This window comes from Balaenoptera musculus, chromosome 15, assembly GCF_009873245.2.
Source record: "Balaenoptera musculus isolate JJ_BM4_2016_0621 chromosome 15, mBalMus1.pri.v3, whole genome shotgun sequence".
Taxonomy (NCBI): Eukaryota; Metazoa; Chordata; class Mammalia; order Artiodactyla; family Balaenopteridae; genus Balaenoptera; species Balaenoptera musculus.
The window spans coordinates 20,805,541-20,818,615 of record NC_045799.1 but is presented as its reverse complement, the minus strand read 5'-3'; positions in this window follow the sequence as shown (position 1 = coordinate 20,818,615).

Sequence of the window (13,075 nt, the reverse complement as noted above, 5' to 3'; positions counted from 1 at the left end):
GTTACTTTCTTCCTTTATATCTTAGTTTGCTTAATTTGTGTCTGTGGTTGGCAGAAGGCCTAACAGTAGGTGTGAGAGCGGGAGAGAGGATGTTTGCAATGATTGAAACCAGGAAAAGATTCACTGTCAAGAATGTACAAGGAATATACAATAAGAAAAAGACCACCCAACAGGAAAAAATGGGCAAAAGGGAATGAACAATTTATAGAAGCAGACCACAAAGTCTACCAAGCCTATGAAAAGCTGTTCAAATTAATCATCAGAGAAACACAAAACTAAAGCAACAATCCAGTTATCACTTTGCACCCGTCAGTTTAGCAAAACTTGCAGAGGTGGGTAATGCCAAGTGTTGGCAGGGATGTGAGGACCGATGGAGAGCCATCTGGCACAACTCATCAAATGAAGTGTGTGCCTGTCCCCCAATCCAGAAATCCCATGTCTGGGTAAATGTTCCCAACAGAATCCTCACCTGGGTCCATGAGGAGACGTGTGTAAGGAGGCTCGCCCAGGGTGGTTGTGGTGGGAGGGTGGTAGCGGTGGAGATGGCGGGGGTGGCGTGGGGTGGAGGAATGCCCATCGCCAGGAGAATGTGCGGGAAAACTCGGTGGATGACAGCGTGGAGTCATGGAGTATACGGAGCCGTTTCAAGCCACAGACAGCATATAGCACAGACCTGCAAAGCAGCTGAGTGAGAAAAGTAAGAAACAGATGCTGTAGTACCATGTACAGACGCTGAAAATACATGCACACAAGAAACAATAAAGCGTTTGCAAAAACCTGTACAAACGAAAAGATGCACATTAGAAGGGTTGCCTGTGGGGGGGTGAGGGGAGGATGGGAGTGAGGAATGGGGACAAAAGAAAATGAAAAGCAAAATGAAGCAAGATAGGATGGAAGAAGTCACCTCAGGTGTTCATCTGCAGGAGACCTGGGTTTTAGGCCATGTATCCATCCCTTCATTCCTTCCCTCCTTCCTTCCTTCCTTCCTCCCTCCCTCCCTCCCTCCCTCCCCCCCTTCCTTCCTTTCTCTCTCTTCATTCGTTCTTTCTCTCTCTCTTTCTTTTTTCATTCATTTATGGCTGCGTTGGGTCTTCCTTGCTGTGCACGGGCTTTCTCTAGTTGCGGTGAGGGGGGCTGCTCTTTGTTGCAGTGCGCGGGCTTCTCATTGCGGTGGCTTCTCATTGAGGAGCACGGGCTCTAGGCGCGTGGGCTTCAGTAGCGGCACGCAGGCTCAGTAGTTGTGGCTCGTGGGCTCTAGAGTGCAGGCTCAGTAGTTGTGGCGCATGGGCTTAGTTGCTCCGCGGCATGTGGGATCTTCCCAGACCAGGGCTTGAACCCGTGTCCCCTGCATTGGCAGGTGGATTCTTAACCACTGCACCACCAGGGAAGTCCTGACATGTGTCCCTTCTTATTCAAGGGCCCAGGCAGATGGCGGGTATGCAGTGTTGGCCACCCTTACCAGTGTTGACCTCAGTGGGCCTGCTGCTGGCCTTCCAGCTCAGATCTGTGCTGGAACCTCTTCTACCCTGGATGTGATGCTCCAAGGACACCATGACCTGCCTTAATGCTTACATTCTCCATCACAGCGATTTCCTACTCAGCTGTTGTTCTCGTTGTGACACCCTTTTAACGAAAACTCTACATACCTCCACTGTGGAGTTAGTTTTCACTGGCCATCTGAAAACCTGCAACAGCAGCGGGCCTTGGATGACCACCAAGGAAGGAAAGGCATGCAGCCCCTGTGGTCCCTCTCAGGAGAGGCAAATGAATTCACTGGAAAAACCCTCCCCAAATTTATGAATAGACAGACGCCAGAGTGGATGGTAGCTCATGGGATTTATCTGGGCAAAGCTTAGCCATATTTCCAAGACACATTTTATCCTTGTGAGTCCTTCCTCTTGATCAGCATCCTTAAGATGGAATTGATGCTCTCAGCCCACAGGGACCGTTATCCTCCATTTCAGCTCTTGGCACTGCTTCTGGAGCCTTCTTGCCCGAGTCAGCCTGGAGGCCAAAATAACAGGATTCGCCAAGGCTTTGAAAATCCTTTGATGATCTTTGATCATCTGAGGAGCTTGTGAGCTTCAGCTGTGTTTGCTGCCCCGAGGTGGGGCTCCCTCTCTCCTTGTTATTGGCTTGCTGGACATTTAGAACCAGTTTAATGAGCACCGATGCCTGGTTTTCTGAGAATTGCCTTGTAGGGGGAGAAATCTGGGCCAGGTTAACGAGGCAACATGCAAATTCGAAGAGGCCACCAGGGAACTTATTAAATGTAAGTCTTACTCTAAACTTTTCATTGCTTGGAGAAAGGATGTTATCAATCATCCTGGGTGTTCCTGACTTGGGCTGCAGACTCAGAAGGACGAACGGTTTACTCAGCCCAATTACTGAGATTCTGGAACCGTTACCTGTCCTGGTGGCGACGGGGCGGGGGTGGGTAGAGGGGGAGGGTGGGTGGAGGCACGGCGTGGGGAGGTGGGGGGTGAGGGGGGAAGGGAGGGTCATGGAAACCCATCTGCCAAGGAAACAGGGCAGGTTTCCTGTTCCCAGCTTTATTAACCAAGGTCAGCCATCCTGAGCTATGACAATGCCTGGCCCAGTTCTGAGGGGACAAAGATGGTGTAAAATTTTGACATTTGATCTTCGCCAATTGATTAGTCTGTTCCAGCCAGAATTAGGATGAGAGGGTCCTGCTTTCATCCTGACTCTCTCCTGACTGCTCTCCTGGTCTGTGCCCAGATGGCATTCTGACACCCATGAATAACTCTTGCAGGCCACGACGACACATACCCGTGATAGCACAGCTGGATGCCTCCTGAGTGGTGGGGGGCAAGTGGACTGAAATCTGAGCCAGAAGACCTGGATTAAAAACAGAAAACAACTCAGCCATAAAAAAGAACGAAACAGCACCATTTGCAGCGACATGGATGCAACTAAGGATTATCATTCTAGGTGAAGTAAGTCAGACAGAGAAAGACAAATACCATATGGTATCACTTATAGGTGGAATCTAAAATATGGCACAAATGAACCTACCTATAAAACAGAAACAGACAGACACAGAGAACAGACTTGTGGTTGCCAAGGGAGGGGAGGGGTGGGGGAGGGATGGATTGGGAGTTTGGAGTTAGTAGATGCAAACTATTACATATAGAATAAACAACTATGACATATAGAATGGATAAACAACAAGGTCCTACTGTATAGCACAGGGAACTATATTCAATATCTTGGGATAAACCATAATGGAAAAGACTATTAAAAAGAATGTATGTATTTGTATAACTGAGTCACTTTGCTGTACAGCAGAAATTAACACATTGTAAATCAACTATACTTCAATAAAAAAATAAATTAAAAAAATTTAAAAACCCCAGAAAACAAAAAAAGAAGAACTTTTACTGAAGTATAATTTACATATAATAAAGGCACTCATTTTATTTGGATAGTTCAGTGAGTTTTGACAAATATACAAACCCCAAATGACCACCCAAAGCAAGTATAAACACTTCTATCCAAAGACTTCCCTCCTGATCTTTTCTAGATAATTCCCCACCCCCACCCCCCTGGCCTCAAGCATCACTAGTCTGCTTTCTGCCACTATCAATTAGCTTTGCCTTTTCTAGAATTTCATACAAATGGAATAATTCAAAATATACTCATCTGTGTCTGGAGAAGACCCCCAGTCTCACAATCAGACAACTCTGTGACCCTTGGTAAGATACAATTTCCATCTTCGTCCCAGTTTCCTTATCTGTCCAATGAGGATAATAAGTCAGAACATCAGTCAATCAAGTGTGTGGTGCTGCTGGGGCGAGCGCCATCGTGGGGCTCTAGAAAGGTCCCAGGCCAGGAGCTGCTCAGTGACCTGGGGCCTCTGCTCTTCTTAGGGAGACTGTGTCCCAGCAGGCTTTCTGCTGCCCCCTCCCTGCATACCTATCCTGGCCTCCCCAGTCTGCCATGATCTGCAGGTTCCCACACCCTCGTCAAGGAGGCCTCATTTCATTAAATAAGAGAGGTGCAAAGACACCCCAGGAAAGGAGGGCATGCAGTGATGAGGGCCGCCCAGATGGGCAGAGGTAGCCAGAGTCTGAGCAGAGGGGAGCGATGTGGGTGTGTGAGGCGTCCGCGGAGGCCTGGCGTGGAGCCTCCCTGACCTTGGGGCTCGGGACCCTGGGTCTTCCCGCGGGGAGCAAGTGTGAGCAGGAGCTGTGTGGGGCTGCTGGACACTTCAGGTGAGCGGTGGCATCAGGGACAGACCCACCCAGACCTGCACGCACACTCACCCCACTCACCCCTACATTCTACTAGGTACTGATCGTCTTCTTCAGATGGGGCCCTGGGAGATATGGCGGTGAACACATCCCAGTCTCTGCTGCCTGGAGCTCACAGGCTGGAAGATGACTGCACATTCAGGCTGCACCCCATCCTTAGCCAGAGATGTGGAGGGTCCTCAGTGTGGCCCTCAGTTCCATCCCGCAGTTGGTCCTGTCAATCTGCTCAGCGTCTGTCGCCGCAGAGTGGGGCTGTGCTGCCCTCTGCTGGCCACGTGGAGGCAGTGACTCCCCAGACCTGGCGGTCCCAGCCTTGCAGTGGGCGGAGGGGAAAGGGATGTGTTTTGGTACCTTGCTTCCCTCACCCTGGCAGAGCAAACATGGAGGGGCAGGGCAGTGTGAAGAACTCTGCCCCAGTGCCCTGATCTCCTTGTCATTTCCTGCATGTCCCTCTATTCCCTGTAAGTGCCTGGATTTGAAAAGTGAGAGTTGAACCAACTCATGATGTTTTTCTGAGCCGTCTCCTGCACAGCTTCCCACGGCACCATCCTCATGGCCCCCCAGCTGCCGTAACTGGTCCAGGGAATTCCTTCTCAGCCATCTTCCCTCCAGCTGGGATGATGGGACCCATCTCCCGAATTTGAGGTGGAATCTAGCCGACACCTGAGGAGGCCGACTACTTGAGGCCAGGACACTGGAGAGGGCAGCCAGCAGGCACAGGTGGAACCCAGCCTCAGCCCTCCTGGCCCGGGGCCAGGCTGACCGTGAGGACATCATCTTGGAAGTGGATCCTCCAGCCCCAAATCGTCCAAGCCCCTTCTGAATCACCCTCATCTGTGGCCCCAGATAGCAGAGACAAGACATCCCCACTGTGCCCTGTCCGGATTCCCAACCCACAGAACCTGTGGGCATAATAAAGTGGTAGTTTTGTGCCACCAAGTTTTGGGGTGATGGCTATGCAGCCCCCAGAACACGACAGTCTTCCACATTAGATCCAGGCCATGACGGGCTAAATGGGCTTCTGAAGCCTGGTCTGGAAATGGAACCCACCTTGGTAAGGCTATTTCCTTGGGAGAATGGGTCCACTTCTGGCCAAGCAGCCTGAAGCTCTGGGGGCCTCCAGTCCCCGTGATTCCTAAGGGGTTGGTGGTCCTGAGCTGGTCAGCTCCATTTTCCGCCAAATTGGGTCTGTTTGACCCGTGTTTATTCTAACAGGAAAGCAAGGTTTTATGTGACAACCATTTCGTCTGAAGGGTCTTAAGTGGAGGAATGACATACTGAGATTTGGAATTACAGAAAGTGTCACGCACGTGGGGTAGGGGATCGGCAGGGTCGGGACTGGACAGGAGGGAAGGCAGGGACACCGTCAAGGACAAGGTTGCAAGGACACTGCCTTGGGGGAAGATAATCCCTCGCTCCTTTGTTCCTTGCAAGGAAGAATTGAGGCTCAGGGGCCAGGGGCCTTGGCCAAGGCGGATGCCTATCGCGCTGGGTCCCCACCCCCCGGGCTTGCCCGTGCTCTCGGCGGTGGGCCAACCTGCAGAGCCACGGTCCCTGCGCAGGGCGAGGCTGGTGCCCGCCCCGAGTCCCGGCCCCGGTTGCTGAGTCTAGTGTACCTCGCGCGCCCCCAGTGCAGGCGGAGGCGGTGGGACGCTCGGGCCGGTGCTGCACGCTGCCGCCGGCAGGGGGCGCTGGCGCCCCGCTTTTCCGCGGCCGGGACTCCCCAGTCCTGCTCTGGGTCCTGAGGCGGGGAGTGCCCAGAGCGGGACAGACCCCTGTCCTTGCCCGGCCCACTCTGGCCACCTGCCCCACCGGGACCGCTTCCCGCTGCCCTGGTCCCGGCCTGAGCGCCTCGGAAAGGAAGGAGCCTCCCCCGCACCGCCCACGACTGAGCCCCTGTTCTGCCCACTCTGCTCAGAGCTGGACTTGCCCTGCGCAGGTCCGTGAATCTTGACCACCTCCCGGAGTAAGACATGACTCTCCCCAGTTTACAGTTCATGATGCTACAAACAACAACAGAAATCAGATAGTACCAGCTAACCCGTATGGAGTTCTAATTATTGACGGGGCCTGCCAGGAACCTTCAGAGCCGAGTTGGGGCAGGCAGAGGAAGGGTGTAAGGCCCGCCCCTGGGAGGTGGCCACCCTCACAGCCCCCGGCCCCACCGTCAGGGTCCTTGCAGACCTGGGGACGTGGTATGGGGAGCAGGTGGGCCGTAGTAAATCTGAGGGGCCAGTGGGATGTGCAAAGCATCCCAGGGCACCCATTGTCTGCATTTTTGTTCATTGTGGCCATCCTTCCTGCAGCCTGAAGTGGCCAAAGTGCCTGTGTAGTGGCCCAGGTACAGGAGGAATGGCACCCACCAGGGAGCATTGCCCAAGGTCATGGTGCTCAGATCTCCAGCCTGACCACAGAACGGTGCCCGTCTGTGCCAGGGCCAGGAGGTTGAGGCCATGGCCACAGCCAAGGGCTCTTGGGGCCTGGCTCCGGCCCAGTCCAGGCCCCGGTCCGTTGGAGACCAGCCAGTGAGCAGTGCTGGCCTTTGAGCCACAGTGCAAGGGTTCAAGACCTGCTGTCACCACCTCCCAGCTGTGGGTCTTGGGCAGGACACCTAGCCCCTTGCTTTAAAAAGAAGATAATAATAGTACATCTCTGTATTATTCATGCCTTTGTGTGTGTGTGTTTTATGATGCTTTGGCATCCTGGTACCTTGCAGCCCAGGGAGGGACTGCCTCTCCTAGGTCTAGGTAATTCCTAGTAAACAACTAGCCGGAGCACACTTTTCACCTGCAAGTACATCAATCCAGAGCCTGCACGCCAATCATCTCCTTTATCTTACACACCAAACTGATATTCTCCCTGCCCTCCAACACCCCAGGGCCAGGTACAGCTATCAGACAGCTAGTGACAGCCCCGGTAGCCTGGAGCCCACTAAATTATTCAAACCAGCTAACCCTGAACTGCTTACCTTGTCTCGCCCATTCCTTCCTGTGCAAACCACAATAAAGGCTCTGGCCCATGCTTTCCCCTCCCTCCTCTGCCTCCAGACTGACTCTGGTGCTTCTCCATGTGGCCCTGCATGGTGGGACGTGCCCCCTCCTCTTGGAAACTGTGATTAGTAAACTCTTCTTTTAAGACATTGTCTCCTTGTCTGTCAAGCTAGCATACCTGATTCCAACAAAATCCCAGGCACATTTTAAAACAACCGCATAAGATTGTTGCAGGGATCAAATGACTTAACTTTTCTAAAATGCTTACGACAGTGCCTGACACACCTGGATGCTAAGCAAGGAGGAGCTATTATTATTACCCTCCTCTGCCCTGTTGGCACCAACTTCCACCCTCTGGGTGACTCTGAGCACGGCTGCAGCACGTGGTGCAGGCAGCACCAGGGGCCTGGTCACAGGCCAGCCAGGTGTTCTCTTCCCGTGGCAGTAGCGCCGAGCACCCCAAGCTGACAGTGAGTGCCAGGTGAGGACGGAGAGCTCTCGGAGCCAGAAGAGGGGACCCACATTTGCCATTTGGCTGAAGGGACTAAATCCCTAATCAGGGTCTCCAGCAACCCCCCTCCCCATCCCACACCCCTGAGAACCCCCAGTTCAGGGGGAGAAATCACCCCTTGATATTTACCCCCAATGATAATTACTCAATCATAATCATAATAATACTGCAGTGACCAGGTGCTGTGCTGGCATCTTGTATCAGCATTTCTCAAACTTTCTGGCCTGAAGAACTCTTTACACTCTTAAAAATTATTGAGGATCTCAGAGCTTTTGTTAATGTGGGCTGTATCTGTCACTATTTACCATTCGAGGAGTTAAACTGAGAAACTGTAATAATATTTGTTCATTATTTATTTAAAATCACCATAATAAACACTTTACATATTAACATAAATATTTTATGAAAAATAACTATATTTCCCAACACAAACATTTTAGGGAGAAGGAAGCAATGGCATTGTTTTACATTTTTGCAAATCTCTATAATGTCAGGCTTAATAGAAAACAGCTGGGTTTTCATACCTGCTTCTGCCTTCAAGATTTGTGATATCACATTTCATGTAGTCGCTGGAACACTACACTACACTAAGAGTAAAAAAAAAATCTTTAATTGAGAGCAGAAAAAAATAAGTAGCATCTTAGTATTATTACGAACATTGTTTTAACTATTAGGGACATTCTGGGAGGGGACCCCCAGAGGTCCAGAGGACATACTTTAGAAACTGCCGGCTTATACACATGATGGGTAGGTCCTAATATGCCCCAGCTTTACAGATGAGGAAACTGAGGCACATGGGGCTTAAAGTGACTTGCCCAAGGTCACACAGTTGAGATTCAAAGCCAGGTTGCTTGGGTTGGTCAGGGGGAGTCACTGGGAAAAGACCTTGACTTTGGTGTCTGTGGCCCTAGTACTCAGCCCTGAGAGACAGGGCAGAGCCTGAACACAGACAAAGCGAGCTGGGCAGGGTGGGCCTGCGGGGAGGGGAGCTGGGTCTGAAGTGAGGGGGGGTTGGGGAGGGGCCCGGGGGATCCGTTAGTCACCAAGGGGTCCCGGTGACAGGGCTGGAGATGGCAGCTGGCGGCGGATGCAGACTCCAGCTGGAAAATCAATAGGTGATCAGCAGTCCAGGGGCACCGCTGTTCATCGGGTGCGCAGGGATGCAGGGGCGGGGGCGGGGGGCCCGGAGGAAATATCACTGACCCCCGGCAGGATTGATCAAACAGCCAGACACCCAAGGCCAAACTCACTAATAAAGTGAGACGTTCAGCTCAGCCAGGCAGCTGCTGGCTGAAGGTCTTAAAAAAAAACCGCTTAGCTGGGGAGTTCTTGCTAAACTGTCTTTGTTTCTTGAGGCCAGTGGGAGGGAGGACTGGCCGGGAGGAGGCCTGGCTTGGCTGCTGTTTGACCCACATCTCTTGGCTTGATGTGGGCCTGGACCATGGAACCCGGGGCCCACATAGCCTGTGTGTGTGTGGGCGCGAGCGCTGGCTATGGCACACACCATTTACACACGGCATGTGTGTGCACAGACATGCACGCACTACAGCACATATGTGTACAAATGTGCCTGGGCATGTTTGTGCATGCATGTGCAATACTATAGCATGTATAACATCCACACAACATGCATGCACAGACATGTTACAGCACATATACATACACAGGCATCCTGCATGTTTGTGCATGCATGTGCAAGTGCCAAGCATGTATCATGGCCACGTGGCATGCATGCACATGTATGCATATTACAACACTTATGTGTGCACACATGTGGCCATACACCTGCTACATGTATGTGCACCTGCAATAGCATACGCTGTGTGCATTTGAGGGAGGAGCATGTGTGCTTGTGGGTTAAACTCTTTCTTCTGCATTTTTCACTAATGTCACTTCTTCTGCCTATAGCCCCAAAGATGCAACATTTGTAATGACAGTTATGATTATTGTGGGGGGAATGGAGAGAGAAATGGAGACTGGAAAACCGTATCTAAAAAGCCCAGATGTACAAAATAGAGATAAAATGTAGATGTGGAAAGCAAGGAGGAGGGGAGAGAAAAAGTGAAGAGAAAAAGTCTACTGGTATATGGAGCAATTAGATGGACCATACCAGTACCAATGGGATTAGAATGGACTTGACATTTTGCAACTTGAGGAACAGCAGGAAGACAGAGGCTGCTCTGTTGGCAGAATAAAGAGCTTGGAGTGTGTACTGGGTTGAATGTTGGAGCCCCAAATGATATGTCTACCAGGAACTTGTGAATGTGACCTGCTATGGTCTGAATGTTTGTGTCTCCCCTCAAGTTCACGCTGAAATCCTAACCCCCAAAATTGATGGTATTTGGAGGTGGAGCCTTTGGGAGGTGATTAGGTCATGAGGATGGAGCCCTTATGAATGGGATTAGTGCCCTTATAAAAGAGATCCCACAGAGCTCCTTAGCCCCTTCTACCATGTGAGGACATTGGAAAAGGTGATGCCTATGAATCAGGAAGAGGACCCACACACAACCATGCTGGCACTCTGATCTCAGACTTCCACCTTCCAGAACTGTGAAAAAGAAATTTCTGTTGTTTATAAGCTACCCTATCTGTAGCATTTCCTTATAGCAACCCAAACAGACTAATATATAAACTTATTTGGAAAAAGGGCCTTTGCAGATGTAATTAAGGATCTCAGGATGAGATCATTCTGGATTACCTGGGTGAGCCCGAAATCCAATGACTTGTGACCTTATAAGAAAAGGAAGAGAAACACAGAGGAGAAGGGGATGTGAAGACAGAGGCAGAGATTGGGGTGACATATCTTCATGCCAAGGGACGCTAAGTATTGCCAGTGGCCCCCAGAAGCTCAAAGAGAGACGTGGGACAAATTCTCCCTCAGACACTCCGGAAGGAACCAATCCTCCTGACACCTTGATTTTGGACTGGCCTCCAGAACTGTGAGACAATACTTTCTTGTTGTTTTAAACCATCAAGTGTGAGGTACTTTGCTATGCCAGCCCTAGGAAACTTATATATGTGGGTAGAATGCCGTTCTCGAAGAAATGAGAATTGACGTGTGAAAGGGGCTTCCACTCACTCTGTGTCCCTGGAGGAATGTGAAACCTACAGACACCCAGCCTCCAGCTCTTAGTGACGAGGACTTTCTACAGTCAGGGCTTCAGGGCTGGGATGGGCTGTGTTGGGAAGGAAGGAGCACTCCATCGCTGATATGGCCACAGAGGAGTTTAAGCATCTGTTACATAGTTGAACTTGAGCCTCCTCCAACCTTGAGAGTCTGTGCACTGGTGCAAAGAAAGAGGTAAAAGTCTCGACTGATGGCAGAGGACCTAGAGTGGGTGCCCAGGTAGGTATCCTGATCGATGGTGATGATCCTTGGTAGAAAAATGGGTCTGCAGGAGAGGAGGCTGCTGAGAGCTTGGCTGCTGGGCGGGTGGAGCATCTCCTGGGCTCTGTCCTTGCTCTGTCCTAGAAAATCCCAGCTCTCTTCCAGTAAAGTCATCTCCATGTGGTTGTTGCCTTGAACACGATCTTCACAACCCCCGAAGGAACAACACCTCTCCCTGAACCACGATATTTTCCCAACCAGAAACTTGCCGTTCCAAATCCATCAACATTGGTTTGATATTCTCTTCCCACTTCTGCACCAAGAGCTGGTGTGGACAGAATTCATCGTGCCAGGGACAGGTGCATGTAACTGACTGTTCGGGCAGAAAGAAGTTAACTTTTTTTTTTTTTGACATGTACCTTTCAGATTGGCAATGGGTGTTGGCGTGGGTGTGGGGAAATGTCATACTTACATGTCCGTTAGGGGAGCACAAATCGTTACAATGCTTATGGAGAAAAATTCAGAAATGCCATTGAGATTTAAAATCTGAACGATGGCTTTGGGTTTCTTAGCCCTCAAAACTCAGCTGGGCAAGAAATGCAAGTTTTTGTTATTCTGTAACTGAATCTGGTTTCTGTTGCAATATCGTCCCCTCCCTCCCAATTATGCAGAAAATTAACCAGTTGGGCAGAAAGTTATTTCCAGTTAATTCAAGATAAACTCACCACTCGAGGGGGTCCTCAGCCAATTAAAAGTTCTTCTCTAACCCCCTTCTTCCTTGGGAGGCACTGTATTTGGGGTTGATGGGTGCTTATGTAGTCGGTTTCGGCTGGGTCGTCACCCCTCCCCTCAGGATGGTGTCTGTGTCTGCAGCCAGTGATGGATTTGTCTGCGGCGTTGAGACCCCCGCTCTGCCTGACAACTCACTGCTCTGTTCTCAGAAGCACAGGAACACTGGACTGTTCCTCCACGCTACTCCAGAGCCATGAAAAGTTGTGGCCTTAGAGTGATATACAGGCTGATACAGGTCGCCTTCTGCCAACTCTGCTAGCGCGACTGAGGATTGCAGACCGGAAATGGGGCCCAGGTCACCTTTGCTTTCAGATCCCAAATCTCACCGGAGGTCCCATACTTAGCGCTAACCCCGAGCAGTCTGCAACACGTGTGTCTTCTCCTGGAGGCTTTCATCCACTTCTAACTTTCCCTTCCACTCTCTGACCCCTCCCCTCCTCCTAGTTCAGACCATTTTCCTTGTTTTAATTCCCTGGATGCAGGAAGAAATACTCCTTCAATAGACACTCTTCTGCATCTTCCCTCTTGAACCTAAAAGCCAGAATGTCCCCTCTTGGTTTTCCTCCACTCAGCCCCCTCTGGCAGGCTGGTGCCTGGGTGGGGAGAGTGTCTGGGGAGGGGGAGATAAAAAGCAACAGGGTTCACATAATATTTGCTCTTTGTGTTTCACTCTTAGGAAATATCTACAACAGGCAAATTCCTAGAGACAGAAGGTGGAATAGAGGTGAGCAGGGCTGGGGAGAGGGGCGAATGAGGAGCTACTGCTGATGGGAGTTTAGTTTTGGGGGGATAAAGCTTTGGAGATGGAAAGTGGGGATGGTTACACAACATTATGAATGTTATCAATGCCACTGAATTGTACACTTAAAAACAGTCAAGATGGCAAATGTTATATATATATTTCACCCCAATAAAAAATAGTTTAAAAAAAGCAACAGGGCAGAAAAGTCCCATATTGATGAATTCTTGACAACAGCTTTCTGACCCTGAACAGACCCTCCACCTGGGGAAACCGAGTCTCTGGAAAGCCTCGCCGAGGTGTACAGGGTTGTGTGCGAGGAGGCAGGTAGCAGCCTGGTGTGCCTCAGAGAGACACGGGGGACAACCTGAGTATCCATCTGGGGATGGGGGTGGGGTGGGATTAACAATGAGCCCTGTTCCGAGCATGCGCTGACTTGGA